Source organism: Cyprinodon tularosa, unplaced genomic scaffold (assembly GCF_016077235.1).
Source record: "Cyprinodon tularosa strain WSP-4 unplaced genomic scaffold, ASM1607723v1 ctg608, whole genome shotgun sequence".
Lineage (NCBI taxonomy): Eukaryota > Metazoa > Chordata > Actinopteri > Cyprinodontiformes > Cyprinodontidae > Cyprinodon > Cyprinodon tularosa.
This window is the reverse complement of record NW_024039350.1, coordinates 285505-291302: the sequence shown is the minus strand read 5'-3', so window position 1 is coordinate 291302 and position 5798 is coordinate 285505. Positions and strand designations below refer to the sequence as shown.

The window sequence follows — 5798 nt, the reverse complement described above, 5'->3', positions numbered from 1 at the left end:
AACGGGAATCAGAATTGTTCACATATAACTGATGCCCAACCCTACTGATAATTCCCAGCATTTAATTTCTGTGAGAATGCTATTTTTTTATTAATTAAAAAAGCTAATTGTTATATAAGTAAGTGCAAAAAGTGCACTTACTTATGAGTGAAAACGCAAACATACCTTAGCACAAGCAGAAAAGAAAAAAGCTGGAGGAAATGTCATAACTGGACTTCGGTGAGTTTAACTGAATACAGTACCCCTGCTATACGGTACATTATCTAGTGTTGCCAAGAGTAACACATTTAACTATTGTGCCATGTGTTTAGAATAAAAGCTTCAGCTGGTTTATACTCATGGTTCTAAAATAATGCAACAGCAATGTGCAAAAAAGAAGTTTATGGTGCAACCATAGCAACAAATACAAACTTGGATAAATGAGAGTAATAAAAACAAATTTAACAAAAATAAACATCATATAAAATGAACAAAAGAATATCAAGCACATACTATGATCTGGTAAATAAAACGTTACCTGAAACCAGGTAAAAATGGTTTCAGAAACAAGTAAATTATTGAATAATTACTCTTTAGATCTAAATGTACATAACTATATGCAAAATTTTAACTAGACAAAAAAACATAACTGTCCAAACACATTTAACCTCAGAATGTTTCTCCACTCACTCCTTAAAAGCTGTGTTTCCTGGTTTTCTGACTGTAAATAAAAATGATGACATCTGGTGGCCAACTCTGTTGTTACAACTGCCAGTTCTCTCAGTCTTTCTTCTAAAGATCTCATTCATTTTAGCTGTGGAGAAGTTCAGCTTTGAAGATGCAGCAGGCACAGCAGAAACTCATAAATCATTTGTTTTTTAAAGAAACAAAAGTAATCTTTTAAAATTGGTTGCTTTTTGCTTCAGGGAGTTCTGGTAGGTTTTCCATATTTATAGACGGTATAAGTCTGTCACCATCAGACTGTTCCTCTTAGGCTTGGGTTCCTCTGATGAGTTTAGACTGTTCTTTCCTAATCTGTGCATCAAGCTGGATCCAAACATCAATAACAAAAAACACTTTTGGTTATTTGTAAAGATAATGATTCCAACATTGTCAAATATATATTTATGTTTAAAAAGCACTGCTTATCATGAAACCTTTTAATTATGCTTGGGAGAGCCACGCTAATTGACTACACTATTCTCCAAGGTTTGTAATGGTAGAGTAGAGAGTTGTCTCTGCTGGAGTCTTTCCTGCACCTTCAATATTCTCATTCAAGATGGAAGATCCATTTGTATTTTCAGCGGAACTGTTGTCATGGATATTGTCACCGGTTTAATGCAGCTGTTCTGCTGGTAGGTTTACTGTAAAATAACCAGGAGAGACTGTGTTTGCTTGTCCGTTTTGTATCTGTATCTCCTCATATTGGTGATTTTCATCATTTATCTGGAGAATGAAACAACAATTTGAAAGAATTAGAGCAGTGATAAGATATCTGCATCTGGTGTTTCTGCATTTAAATAAGGAATATATACAGACCTCTGTGTTTTGAACATCTTCATTGTGCTCTGCTTCTTCCTCTGAAACACAACACCCTGAGATAGAGAGGATTTAAATATAAACCATTGTTTTACCAGGTGTTACGTCTTGGCAAATAATTTCATGGTCACTTTTTATAAATAACAGATCTGTATATTTTACTAAACTGCTAAAATAAAAATAAAAATAATTAAACTGCGAATAAATTTTATTTCTATAGAGGAGCTTCCACAAGAATATTTTTACAAAGTATTCCTCACCTTCCCTCTTGAGGAGTTTCCGTCGAAAAAGTATTACAACAATTATAGCAGCCACCACCATTACGACAGATAAAATTACAGCAATCAAGCCTGCAAACAAATGAGATAGTCATAACAATATTGAACAATACAGAGTATACTAATACTCTATTAAAAAGAAGTCATATAACAACAAAAAAATAAAAACAAACAGGAACTGTTCAAAAAGTGTGTTTAACAGAATTATTATTATCCCATTCTTTACCTAGTGTTGGAGGGTACTGTTCTTTCTCAAGAACTAAAACAAAAAAACTAAATCTGTTCTATGTCCATAGGTATTAAATGGTTTACTTCTGTGAACTTCTGTAAATTAAGCAGTGATGAGTGAAACAATAATAAGCATTAAGAAAAATTGTTATTATTATTTCTTATTATTTTATTATTAAATTATCTTATTTACACACAAAAAAAGCCACAAATAGAATAAAAAAAAGAAGTCTTGCTGCAAAGAAACACTGTTCAACTGTTGATATATTTATTTTTGCACTGCTCCGAACCTTCCACATCAATGCCTTTTGCACCATGTCTCTCCTACATTTTGATCACGCTGCACTTTATAAATGGAAACGTTCATTTCACTGCTAAGCTGCTGCTCTATCACTGTGGAAAAGCTTTATATACTGAATGTCAGGGCTCCTGTTTTGTGTCTGTGTTTTCTGTGTTTGTCTCCCTTCATCCACTAGGAGGCACCTGGTTCTGGTCCGCCTCCTCACACACCTGCGGATGGTTTCCTCGTTAAACTGAGTGTTCTTAAGCTGCTGACTGCCACTACATCGACACCAGAGTGTTGCCAGTTTAGGGTACTCTAGCCAAGCTGAGTTCTTGTCAACCTGAGTTTAACTTTGTTTTGACTTTGCCTCTTGGCAGGCAGTTGTCCTGCTAACTGGATCTCTCGGACCTTCACACCCTGAAACTGAGCTTTAAACTGAGCTGGGATTCAAACAGGAGGTTTGGATCCACTTTCCCAAGAGATCGTTTTAGCTTTCCACTGAGAAAGGGAATATTCTCCACATGGACCCGTTCAAGTACCGCAGGAAATCTGAGTGGCAGTCAGTATCTCCGTTCTCCAACTATCAACTGCATTCTGGGTAAAACCTGTTCCGCCCTCCACCAAATCAGACAAACACTGGAACCACTGCACACAGAGAGGAGTCAAGGATACAACAACTTCACTGGAAACGTGAGTCGGCAACCAAAACCTCTTCAAGTTTCACAAGTCAAATTCCCCACTGAGCCTGAACTAACCGCTGTGTCTTCCCCCTCACTTTGTAGTTCCGGTTGAGCAGTGTTCAGAGCAACACTTCTCTTACCTTTTTACCTTCCTACCTTCTGTTCCCGTGGTAAACAAAAACTGCATTGGCAACATTAGTGGATAAAAAAAGGACCCTTCTTCAAACAGAAACTTAACCAGTGTTGGAAAGTAACAAAGTACATTTACTTTATTACTGCACTTAAGTTCTATTTTTGAGTATCTTTACTTTACTTATGTAAATGTTTGGGGACGTACTTATAAGCTATACTAAGTCTAGCTCAAGTGGTAAGTCATATGGCTTGCACACAGGAGGCCCGCTTCAAATCCCTGCTGAGGGAATGAGCTGCCAGTGTGAGTCTTTAGGCATGATCATTCACACTAATGGTACCTCATTTGTTTTTGTTTGTTTTTTAATGACAACGACTATTCAAAATATCTGTCCTTTTTTTTTGAGCCGTAAAATCATTTATTCTGATCCAAACTTTTGTTCCAAGTGAGGGGATAGAATCTACAGATTTCCCCCTGATTGTTAAATCATGCACGACTATGATTGGTGGAGTTATTTTGAAGTGAAGAAGCAAAGCGGAGTGAAATTCATGCCAAGAAAAGAAACAAACAGGAACTGTTCAAAAAGTGTGTTTCACAGAATGATCATTATCCCATTCATTACCAGGTCTTGGAGTCTGCTGTTCTGCTACTACAGCAGTTGCAGTAGTAGCAGTAGTTGTAGTAGTAGCAGTAGTAGTAGTAGTTGTAGTAGTAGCAGTAGTAGTAGCCGCATCATCTAAAGGAGATAGCAATGAATAAAAGTTTAACTTTTTGATGAGGAGGCTTTTGTAGACCCTACAAAAATGTTTATCTTTAATAATTGCACAATGATAATTAAAGAAATCACCCCTGGGTAAGGTAATATGAATTTTAATCATACAATTTTACCAAAATAAAACTACAGAAATAAATAAATATTTCCACTGTGTGTAAAGATTTTATTGGTGTCTCAAAATAGAAAGTACTGAGGAAAAGAGAGCAAAGATTGGGAGTACGCAGAGAGGTTTGAGGCGTTTCTCTGTGATACGTTATTATCTTTTATTAATGCTTTATTAGTGCTTGATCTTATTTACACATAAATGATCAGAGATAGAATTCAAAATAAGAAGTCATGCAGCAAAAGGAACATACAGGAACTGTTCAACTGTCTGTTTATTTATTTTTGCACTGCTCTGAACCTTCAATCAATGCCTTTTGCACCTTGTCTCTCCTACATTGTTTACATTTTGATCACGCTGCACTTTATAAATGTAAATTTTCATTTCACTGCTAAGCTGCTGCTCTTTCATGGTGGAAAAGCTTTATATACCAAAATTTCTTTTTGTGAACACTCTGCGTATACAAAGTATCAATAAAGTTTGTCTAAGTCAAAAAGTGCACAGAATGACCATTATCCAAAGTTTTTACCTGGTTTTGGAGTCTGCAGTTGTTTCTGATGATCATCATCATCATCATCATCACCATCATCATCATCTATAGGAGATAGCAACAAATTAAAGCTTAACTTTTTGATTAAGAGGCTTTGCAGACCCTACGAAAATGTTTATCTTTAATATTTGCACAACAATAATTAAAGAAAACACCCCTGGATGAGGTAATATGAATTTTAATCAAACAATTTTACCAAAATAAAACTACAGAAATAAATACATATTTACACTGTGTGTAAAAGTTTCGTTGGTGTATCCCAGTAGAAAGTACTGAGGAAAAGAGAGCAAAGATCAGGAGTATGCAGAGTGGTTTGAGGCGTTTATCTGGCATCAATAAACAAAATAGATGAAGAATAAATTAGACAGATTCTTATGATCAATTTCTTAAGTATTTGCATCTTATCTGATGAGATGTTATCTCATAACAATAGTGAGCAATACAGAGTATCCTAATACCCTAAATTAAAAAGAAGTCATGCAACAAACTAAACAAACAGCAACATTTAGAAAAGTGTATTTATTTATTTTTTTTCCAGTGTCCTGTCTGGCGATGTGCCAATAAGAATAATTGTCTTGATGCCAAAAAGAGCCCAACAGATTTGTTTTCATAAGTGGAGCAGTACAGCTATAGCTGTATTATAATTCATGCAGGGAGTGTTACAGATTTTATGGAAACTGCAATGTAAGCAGAACAGGAAAGGAGAAACTGAGAAAAAAGGAGAAAAGACGAGATAAAAGGGAGATAACGAAAAAACATCTTCAGTCAGCTTCATCACCTGCAAAGAGATGAAAAAAGAACAGCACAACCAATGGATATAGTATAAGAGATACAATAAAGTAACACCTTGATACTGTTGCTCAAGTATAAGCAGTATTATTTTATCTGACACGTATACTGTGGTAGCTGAAGATAAGAATATGGGCTTTCTGTATGGAAGTAAATCTTTAAGTACCTGGAACCAAGCACCTGTAGTTGTTTGTAAGAGTGCACTTACGCATGTAAAGTGTACCCAATGGAAAAATGCTCAATAGTGGTTTGTGAGGAGCCAGGGGACCCAAAGCCCCAGACGCCCAAAGGGATCCCAAGAGTAAAGGTGCCCACGAGGGGCCAACCCAGGAAATCTGCCCCCCCGCCAAGGGAGGAGGAGAGACGGCCCCGAGGAAAACCCCTAGCCACCACAACAACAGAGCCCCAAGGAGCGCGGGGACAAGTATGCGGCTCCGCCGGCAGCCAGCCACCTCAAAGTGGAA

The 5798-nt window shown here is 36.5% G+C and overlaps 1 long non-coding RNA gene across 2 annotated transcripts; it reads right to left on the bottom strand.

Annotated features, from left to right (window-relative positions):
- Window positions 1–1518: 1518 nt before the first annotated feature.
- LOC119798049 lies at window positions 1519–4591 on the bottom strand. 2 transcript variants are annotated; one of them, XR_005282656.1, is made up of 3 exons: window positions 4525–4591; window positions 1779–1868; window positions 1519–1574 (listed from the first exon to the last, which is right to left on the bottom strand). It is a non-coding gene; the product is annotated as an uncharacterized LOC119798049 (long non-coding RNA). The 2 variants fall into 2 exon arrangements; XR_005282655.1 differs by lacking the exon at window positions 4525–4591 and adding an exon at window positions 3740–3844.
- Between the last annotated feature and the right edge of the window lie 1207 nt (window positions 4592–5798).